The 10776-nt window shown below is 39.1% G+C and overlaps 1 non-coding gene across 1 annotated transcript; it reads left to right on the forward strand.

Annotated features, from left to right (window-relative positions):
* The first annotated feature begins 10239 nt into the window (after window positions 1–10239).
* TRNAG-UCC lies at window positions 10240–10311 on the forward strand. The gene has a single exon. It is a non-coding gene; the product is annotated as a tRNA-Gly (tRNA).
* Window positions 10312–10776: the final 465 nt, after the last annotated feature.

Raw genomic sequence — 10776 nt, forward strand, 5'->3', positions numbered from 1 at the left:
CAATTTATTATGCAGCAGCAGAAAACAAATACAAAGCAACACAGATGTTCTATCCTGAGCTTCAGACTTAAAGAATTGAATAGGTGTGAATGTGCCACAACTAAGCATTTCTTTGCACATTGTACATTTTTAATTAGAATGTGATGAATTTCCTATGTAGCCACTAAAGCAAGGTATCAAAAATGTTCGTAAATGTGAAACAAGCTCGGCTTCAGCTCTCAAAGGAGCTAACGAGCTAGGAAGTGGGAGCAACATGCTCATGAATTTGCAAAATACGGAAAGTGAACAATAAAAGTGAAACAAAACGAAACAAAATGTGCTTGAATATGGGCTGAAGATGAGGAAGGAAGGGCTCCATTTTTCCAGTTAAGACACTGACTCAGTGTGGAGAACAGCAACTTTGAAATCCTATTCCAGAAACATCTGGCCTATTATAGAAGACCCTTCTTCTGACCTCTGTCTTGAGTTAAGCAGAAATCATTTATGCTACATTTAAACTTCAGTGGGTTGTATAATCCCCAAACCTCTATCTTTGTTCTAATTTATTTAGAGAGGAAGATTCTATCCAGTAAATTTGTTACTGGTCTAAAATATCAGTAGAAACAAAATATATTTGGTAGCCCTTTTGATTTATGTCAAGAGCTCATATGGGATAGAATCTGATGTCATAGGAAAAAATTATGTAAATAATATTGAAAAAGCCCTATGAATGGGAAAATAACGAAATCAAATAAGCAGTCACATGAAGAGGATATGGCCATAGTGTCTGTTTTTATATTCCTCTTGTCAGTGGAATCTAATTATGGTGCTCTTGAATGATAGACACTCTGGAAGAAGGATGGAAAATGGCAATAATAAGTCTACACTAATGGATGTGATCCATGTTTAACTCCCCTCCCCATTATTAATTTCTAAATCTGACAGTTGCAGTAATTTATAGTTATTATCCTACAATGTAGTGCTGCCTCCCCGTGCGTTTGCATAGTTACCCTCCTAACCTCACCAATGTAAATACAATGAGAGGGCTAACAATTCTTAGTGAGTATGTGCATTTAATAAGAATGAGATGGTAAACTTAGAAGGGTTTCCACTCTTTAAAAAGCTAGTATCTTCTTAGTGTGGTTGCTGTTGTTCTTGTCATGTGCCATTGAGTCACCTGAGCCTCACAGCAACTCTATGTACAACAGCTCTGAAGCCTGTGCTATCTTGAACCACTTTCAGTGACTCTGACACACCTACCCCCATTGCCCTAGTTACTGTATCAATCCATTTCATCAGGATCTTCCTCTCCTGCACTGCCCCTCTGGCTCTCTGAGCATGATATCCTTCTCCAAGGACCAGTCCCTTCTGCCCACATGCACAAAATATGTAAGACGGAGCTTCAAAATCCTTGCCTCCAAGGAGAAACTCGGTTTCACCCTCTCCAAAAGAGACCTAATTGTTTTCTTGTTGGTGTATGGTAGGTTCAACTCTTTTCTCCAGCACCACAACTCAAAGGCATCAATTCTTCTATGATCCTTGGTCATTATCCAGCTCTCTGATGCATAGAAAATAATTGTGAGAATCATGTACTGGATCAGGTACACCTTAGTCTGTAGATTGACATCCTTGCTTTTCAGTACTCTGGAAAAGTCCCTAGCATCAGACTTACCTGTGAAATTCATCTTTTGATGTCTGAACTGCTGGTGCAACAGTGTTGATTGTGGAGATTAGCAAGCTGAAGCAGTTAACAATCTCAATCTCTTCTCCATCTATCATGATGCTGCCAATTGGTGCAGTGGTGATATCATTGTTTACTTGATACTGAGCTTCAATCCATATTGAAGACAAAAAAGTCCTTGACCTTCTGAAGCAATAGCTTAAGGTTTTCCTCAGTTTCAACAAGCAAGGTTGTGTCATCTGTGTAACATAGTTTGTGGATGAGCCTTCCTCCAATCCTGATGCCACATTCCTCATCATAAAGCCCAGCTTCATGAATGATCTGTTCTGCATATAGATTGCAAAGGTGTGAACACAGGACATATTCCTGATAATGCCCTTCCTGATTTTGAATCATGCAGTGTTTCCTTGCTCTGTTCTGAGGGCTGCTTCCTGGTCCAAGTATAGGTTTTACATAAGCACAATCAAGCGTTCTGGGTTTCCCATTTTCCTCAAGGTGAGCCGCATACTAGTAAAAATTAATAAGTATTTTTACCCAGAAACTCTCATTTCTAAATAGGTTATGATTTGAAGGACACAACAGAAAATTTTACTTTTGTAATATTTGTGAAGACAAGGTCAAGAGATTGATTTATGCATCATTTACATATTCAATAATTTACATATACAAAATTTATTGAGAACACATTATGCTGTATTGAAGGTAAAATCTGACTAGGACATGTTTTCTATCATAGAGACTCAAAACTCAAAATCATTGAAAGCAACTCGTTGCTGATCCTCATTTGAGCTTCTGAGGCTGTAATCCCAAAAGAAGACATTATCCATGCTGCTTCTTCAGTGCTGCTTATGGATTTGAACCACAGAGAGGCATGGTTGTTGGGTTAGAAGCACAACTCCCTACAGACAGACTACTAGAGTTCCCTTTGTCAAATAAAAGTCCCAGTTAAAAAGAGAAATATATGCCCAAATCATAGAAAGCCAAAATGATGAATGTTAAAAGGAATTTTGGGATATAAAAGAGACCTACCTGATTCAAGTAGAAAATGAAAAAAAGGACCATTTATTGGAAGGAAAAGTTTAATGGGAGAAGATCCACAATCTCCTCCAGTGCGATTAACCGCCTCTGAAAACCTGTTTGGAGGATCGATCAGCTATGGATTGGTTCTGACTTAACAGTACACAACACGAACATCATAACAATATTGCAAATAGAATGAGCTTCAGGCAAATTGACAAAATAGTCCTTTTATAACCAAGAAAGAGCTCAAGTACCTTCCTTATATAACAGTGACTAGAAAAGATCGTGTTTAATTAAACAAGGACAGTTGTCTGCACTTAATCATCTAGATGATGCTTTGTTGTTGTTAGGTTCCATTGAGTCAAGTATGACTCATAGTGACTCTATGATCAACAATCCTATTCTGTGCCATCTTCATAATTCATGACATACTGCCCATTGCAGCAGTGACCATATAAACCCACCTAGTCAAGGGTCTTCCTCTTTTCCGTCAATCCCCTACTCTTCCAAGCATCATGTCCCTCTCCAGGAAATAACACCTCTTAGCAACATGCTCAAAGTGTGTGAGGCAAGCCTCATCATTCTTGCCTCCAAAGATCACTCTGGCTGCACCATCCCTCAGACTTTACTTATTTGCTCTTTTGGCCATCCATGGGATGTTTATTGTTCTTCTCTAACCCTACAGCTCAAAGGCATCAATTCTTTTTCTATCATCCTTATTTATTGTCCAGCTCTCAGATACAAGTTATTAGAGAGACCGTGACATGAATCAGATACACCTTAGTCCTCAAACTGACATCATTACTCCTTAATAATTTGGAGAAGTCCTTAACTCTAGACATTCTTAGTACAATGTATCTCCTTATTTCCTGACTGCAAGTACCAAGGGTGTTATTTGTGGATCCAAGTAAGATGAAATTATTGACAGTTTCAATCTCTTCTCCATTCATTATGATGTTGCCTATCAGTGATAAGAATATTTGTATTTCTTGACTTTCTGTTGCAATACATACCAAAGACTGCATTGTTTCATCCTCTGAAAAAAGTGCTCTTCCTGTCCTTTTCATTTTCAGCAAATAAGGTGCTTACAATGGAGAAAAACTGTCCCTCAGGCAGAAAAAAGTACCATTTTGACATCGCCTTTCCAGAGGGTGTCATGTGACTCAACCCTGGAAGAATGAAAGACGAGTTCCTGTGATATGGAGTGGCTTGAGCTTAGTTGTTGGAATAAACATGAAGTAGTAAGAAATGTGTTGGGCTTAGTGCCAAAGAAGTGATCATTATTGGTGCAACACATGATTTGGGTTTTTTTGGGTTGGTTTTTTGGTTTTGTGTGTGTTTTTTTTTTTGTTTGTTTTTGTTTTTTTAGGAGAGAGAGGAAGCTAAAGATTTTGAGCCATTAAAGTGAATAACAATATATTTACCTGTGTAAGTATGTTGGTGTCCTTGTGGGGGAAAAGATGACAGATGAAAGATAAGCATAATAGTTGATAGAATTTTTCAATTATTCAGTAATTCAATCAATAGATACTAAGGAATTTAAAAATTTTTGACTCTACCACACCTTTGATAAGCTTCCAACATGATACAAAATATGGGAACAGAAAGAAGGAAGATGCAATGGAGTTGTGCTGCCAACTCAAAAGTATGTGGTTAAAATTCACCAGCAGCTCTAGAAGAGAAAGATGGGCAATCTCCTCCCATGCTATTTACAGTTTTGAAAATCTTCTGGGGGGGTCAGTTATGGGGTGGTTCTGATTCAATAGTACATAACAAAATCATGAGGGAGACCCATCAAGAAGCAGTAATTTATTTTCTTTATTAACTTATTTAATGTTTGTTATTTTCTTTCACTATTATAAAATAAACAAACTAAATTAAAAAAAAACAAACAAGCAAACACGTCTTGAAGAAGGTGCTACCAGAGTACTCCCTGGAGGTAAAGATGATAAAGCTTCATCTCACATACTTTGGACATGTTGCTAGGAGAGGTTATTCCTTGGAGAGGGAGGGACATCATGCTTAGAAAGGTAGAGGAACCAAGTGAGAGAAAGGAAAAACCTAATCAGATCGATTGACACAGTAACTACAGCAATGGGCTTGATTGTGTCAGAGATTGTAAGAATGACACTGTATAGGACAGGGTTCAGATCATTTGTTTATAGGATCACTATGAGTCAAACTCGACGTGATGGCATGTAACAACATTATTAAATATATTGTTTTTCTTTTTAATTTTAAATCTTAGTAACTCTTTTTTTCTAAGGTATAAACTTAGGGCCATTTTTTTTTAAATGCTGAACTAGTGTATCACAACTATGTCTATCGCGGCTTTGTTTACAATAGCAAAGAGTTGAAAACCCAAGTGCCCATCAACAAACGAATGGATAGAGAAGCTGTGGTATATTCACACAATGGAATACTACACTGCATTGAAAAACAAGGAACTCATGAAATATTATACAAGATGAGTGACCCTGGGGGATATTATGCTAAGTGAAGTATCTCAGTCAGAAAAAAACCCAAAAACTGCACAGTGCCACTGTTGTAAAATGGTACTGATATTAGGGTTGGAGGGAACCTGAAAAAGGAGGGGATACATAATGTACACTGCATTGAAACAGATGAGGGAAAGAACTGTTTAAAAGGAATATAGGATTAGATATTATTTTTATGACAAGATTACAAAAAAGAAATGCATATTAAAGTGAACAGTGGACTGGGAGTGATTGTATAACAATGAAATAATTTTTTTTTTCTTCAAAGAGAAAAATGAACTGGGAGGAGGGGTGGGCAGGGAGAAAAATATGCAACAATCAATGAATTGGGGGGAAAATTAAATAGAATGAATATGCTGTAAAAAAATTTTTAAAACCCCCAAAAAACCTCCACAAGACTGGTCATAATTCCAAAATGGGTCGGGATTTTTTCCTCATTCTATTTCCCTGTCCCTTTGTGACCTTTCATCTTTGGTTTTGGACAAATGCAGTCTCATAGCATTGTTTGTTCTAAAGAGCACATTCTTCCCAGGGGTTACTGTTTATTTTACCATTGTCTGAAAGGTAGCCTCTGGGAATATCTGCCCTTTCCAGTTAGAAAAGTGTTTTAGCACAATGTTGTTAGAGGTTCTGCAGTCTTACTCAGACAACTAGGTGTGATCCAATTTTGTAAAATTCTGTTCTGTGTTTTCACCTATTCTAACGAGGACCTTTTATTATTGGCCTGATTAGTAGAATTATAACCAAAGAGATAGGAGAGGCAGATATTTATATAGTGGAACCCTTAGAACCAGGAATCAAGTACTGACATGTGTAGAATTAGTACTTTCAGTACTTAAGTGATGTCAGAAACAGTAGAAACTTAGGGCACATGGATGGTATAAAAGGCAGTGGACTAGAACAAGAATTGCCTCCTAAATTTTAAACTCTTTCTAATATTATCTCTTTGAATCAGACACTGGTCCCAAGGAACATCCAGAGGAGGAAGCCATTAAGGTGACCAATCTCGCATTACTGGCACACTTCCTCTTTCATATTTCATTTCAATGAGAAAGGTCTGTCCCTTCCTTTGGGATGTAACTATCCAATAAATCTATCTTTACTTTTTACCTTCACTTCTGCCTTCTTATTTTTCTACTTGGCCCTATTTCTAACAACAACAACAGCAAAACCACTTCTGTGTGGCAGCAGTGGTATTGCACCAAGATTTAACTCCTGTAAACTCCTATAGAGCAATGTCTATTGCTTCGTCAGTGATGTTACCTACACATGGAATATTTAGTAGCAGAGATTCACAGATGAAACTAGGGGCATAAGGAGAGAATCTGAGGGGACCAGGTATACCCAGGGACTGGCTGAGCCTAAGAATATGTCAAAAGATGGGCCAGAGAGAGGCCATGAGTAGCAGCGTACCAGGAAGCCCACAGCACTATCATCTCTGGAGAGCAGAGAAAGAGATAGCAAGCAGACAGAAGTGAGGGGAGGCCCGAGCCGTCATATCAGGGGTTAGTTCAGGCCTTGCTCAACAGCCATACCCAAAGGCTGGGAGGACACAGTGTAGAGTGTAAGAGGGAAGGGGAAAAAGGGAATGTACCAGCAGGTTGGGCAGGTGGAGTACTGGACTACCATATTTATCTTATGGGGAAGTATTTTTCACCTGCTTTTTTTGGGGTAAAATGTTTGTCTGATACTGTACTAAAGCTGAGCTTCCAAAATTAAGATAGATTACGAAGAAAAATTGTCCATCCCTTTTCAAAATTAACAGACCTTTAAAACCCAATGAACAATGTATCACACACTTGGAATAGTAGGTATAACACTGGAAGTTGAGCCTTTATATTGAGAAAAACAAATGAAGAGGAATAGTTGCAAACAGCCACTATTAATTAAAACATAAAATGTATGAATTATAAATGTAAGAAAATTTAACATTGCTGAAAAAAGAAATGGAATTCATAAATATTGACATACTAGCCATTGGCCAGTGAGATGGATTGGCATGGACCATTTTGAATCAATCATATGATCTACTATGCCTGGAATGAAAAAGGGAAAAGAATGAGGGTTAAATTCATAGTAAAAAAGACCATTTCTAGATGTTGTTGTTGTTATTATGTGCCGTTGAGTCGCTTGCAACTCATAGCGATCTTATGTACAACAGCCCTAAACTCTGCTCTGTCCTGTGCCAATCACACCGTCTCCGATACACCCATTCCGATTACCCCTATCACTGAATCAATGCACCTCATAGAGGGCCTTTCCCTTCTGCACTGTCCCTCCACCCGACCAAGCATAATGTCCCTTTCCAAGGACCAGTCTCTCCTTACAACATGTCCAAGGTATGTTAGATAAAGCCTCAGAATCCTTGCCTCCAAGGAGCCACCTGGTTTAACCTTTTCCAGGACAAATCTGTTTGTTTTCCTAGCAGTCCATGGTATTCTCAATACTCTTTTCCAGAACCACAGCTCAAAAGCATCAATTCTCCTTCTATCCTCCTCGATCATTGTCCAACTCTCTGATGCATGACAAGTGATTGTGAAGACCATGGCCTGTATCAAACGCACTTTAGTCTCCAGAGAGACACCATTGCTCTTCAGTGCTTTGGAGAGGTCCCTAACAGCAGAATTTCCCATGACAGTATGTCTTTTAATTTCCTGGCTACTGGTGCCAAGAGTGTTGACTGTGAAGCCAAGCAGAGTAAAGCTGTGAACAATCTCAGTCTTCACCATCCATCCTGATGCCGCCAATTGGTCCAGTGGTGAGAATCTTTGTCTTCTTGACATTGAGCCGCAGTCTATATTGGAGGCTGCAGTCCTTGAACTTCTGTGGCAAGCGCTTCAGGTCCTCCTCAGTTTCAGCAAGCAGGGTTGTGTCATCTGCATAACACAGATTTTTTATAGATTTTCCACCAATCTTGATCCCACATTTCTCCTCCTAGAGCCCAGTCTCCCAGATAATCTGTTCTGCATACAGGTTGAAAAGTTATGGAGGCAGGACTCATCCCTGGCGTACACCCTTCCTAATTTTGAACCATTCAGTATTTCCTTGCTATGTTTTGACGACTGCCTCTTGGTTCAAGTATAGGTTTCTCATAAGCGTGATCAAATGTTCTGGGATTCCCATTCTTCTCAGAGTCAGCCACAGTTTGTTATGGTTGATACATATTGAAATATAATGTTGGAACAGTATACTATCCAAACATGTTAATGCTACTATAATTCAAATTTACAAACCAATAACTGGAGGAAATAGAAGATTTTTACCAACTTTCATAGTTTGAAATATATTGAACATACAACTAAGATTCGTTAATAATTAGTGACTGGAAAGCAAAAGTTGGGAACACAAAAGAAGAAACAGTACTCAGACAATATGAACTTGGTGACAGAATTGAGGCTGGAGATAGAATGATAGAATTTTGTATAAGCAATGATTTATTCATTGCAAATGCCTTTTATTTAAAAAAACCCACACAAATGACAAGTATACACATGTTTCTGTCCTAAAGGAATATACAGGTGTCACTGAACAGAAGGGTTTCTTTCTGTAGTCAATTGCCAATAAGACAGATTGCAATATCCATAAGCCTTTACTACAGATCTGGGAGAAAGTAGTGAAATCCTTCTCAGAGACTGCCTCCCTGTCTGGGGGTGGGCATTAGGATTTTATACTAGGGTTAGATACCACCTTACTAAGCAATGCACCTTTGTTAGTAAAATAAAAGAAATTCCACATCTGAAAAAACAAAACCAAAACAAAACCTACCACAATTCATATACAGATTCCAGTAAACAGGCAACTTAAAAAATAGCTAACACATGACTGAGAAAAACAGACTCTGAAAAGATAAAGGCTAACTCAGGAAAGGTACACCTCCTGTCCTGGCAAACAGGCAGATTAAAATATAATTTACATATAACTGGGAAAAACAATCTCAAAGAGGTAAATGCTAACCTTGGAAAGATGCATTTCCTCTTCTGGTAAACACACCACTTAAACTACATGACTAAAAAAAGAAAACAAAGAATTCTAAGACAAGCTAACTAGTTCTTCAGCCCAGAGAAAACTGATGTCAGTTTTATAACTATATAATTATAGTTTTATAACTGATACCTATTTAGAGAATTATGAATTTATTAATACCACACTATCACAGGAATCAGATTAATTATATATGTGGTAAGAATCATTAGACAAGCTCAACATCACCTGTGAAAAGTATGCCAGGTGCTGACCATCAAGTACTTATATGCAAGTTCAAACCAAAGCTAAAGAAAATTAAAATAAACCCTCAAGAACCAAAACATGACCTTGAGAACAATCTCACCTGAATTTAAAAACTATCACAAGAACAGGTTTGAGGCCTCCAATACTAAAGATCAGAAACTAGATAAGATTTGGGAGGGTCTCGAGAATATCATCCATGAAGAATGCAAGCATTCATTACTAAGCCAGAAAAGGAAGAAAAGATCAAGATGGATGTCAGAGAAACTGAATATTGTACTGAAGTGCTGAGAAACCAAAGTAAAGGGAAGAATTCAGGAAGTTAAGGAGCAATAACATGACCAAAGACTAGAAGATGAAGACTCACTAGCAGATGCTTCTGAGTGGCCAACCTTCGGGGTAGGATGGCCTCCTCAAGGAACTTTTGATCTAACCATTATATTCATAGTAGAAGAATTTGTTTTTCAGGAAGGACCACACGGCCACCCTGACCAACAGCCATACATCATTGTGTGGAAAGATTTAGTTCAGAATCCACCGCCGTGGGTAAAACCCTGGGTCCCAAAGAAGAATCGCACCACCTCCCCATGTGCGTTAGCCCTAAAAGCCAGAGCCTCTGAGCCCAAAGTCCCGCCAGCTCCAGAGGTTGTACCGACAGCTCCACCCAAAATCTATCCAGAGATTGAGAACCCACCTGAATGGCCTGAAGTGCGCCATAACCCCCCTCCTTATCAAAACCAAGTTGACCCCAGCCCCCCAGTCCCCGCAAGTGTCCCACAAGGTCCAGCACGGGGGACTCGCAGTCGGAGAGGGCCAGAAAGCCCAGACTCCACTGTGGCGTTGATGGTATAGTGGTTAGCATAGCTGCCTTCCAAGCAGTTGACCCGGGTTCAATTCCCGGTCAACGCACCAAATGAAGGACCCCCGGACCGGTGGCCCTACCCTGTCCCGAGTGGACGGCAAAGACCCAAGACTCCAAGACACTGGCTTGATGCAACAGCAAGAGGAGAGGTTTATTGTGGAGCTCCGGGCCGACACGTGTCTCTCGCAGGAGACAGAGGAGTCGACCTCAAGCAGACAATTTTGGCTCTTTTTATACACTTTAGGGGGATACAACAGAGTGTCAGCTTCTCATTGGGTTATAAGAGCACAGTTTGAATTCATTGGTTTGGTTTTCACCTATGGTTTACACAGCTTATTTGCACGTAGCACCTGTGGCAGTCACGTAGCACATGTGGCAGTTATAGACAGATCTTAAGTTATCAGTATATTTGCTCAACTTTTGTGGTTAGCTATTTCCTGGAATATTAACTATAGGATGGTTTCACAAATTCTTAAGCATACAATGAGTTCAAACCCCAGGGCAGTGGAAAA

The sequence above is a fragment of the Elephantulus edwardii genome, unplaced genomic scaffold (assembly GCF_000299155.1).
Source record: "Elephantulus edwardii isolate Elephantulus edwardi_28Jun2011 unplaced genomic scaffold, EleEdw1.0 scaffold00109, whole genome shotgun sequence".
NCBI classification, from domain to species: Eukaryota; Metazoa; Chordata; class Mammalia; order Macroscelidea; family Macroscelididae; genus Elephantulus; species Elephantulus edwardii.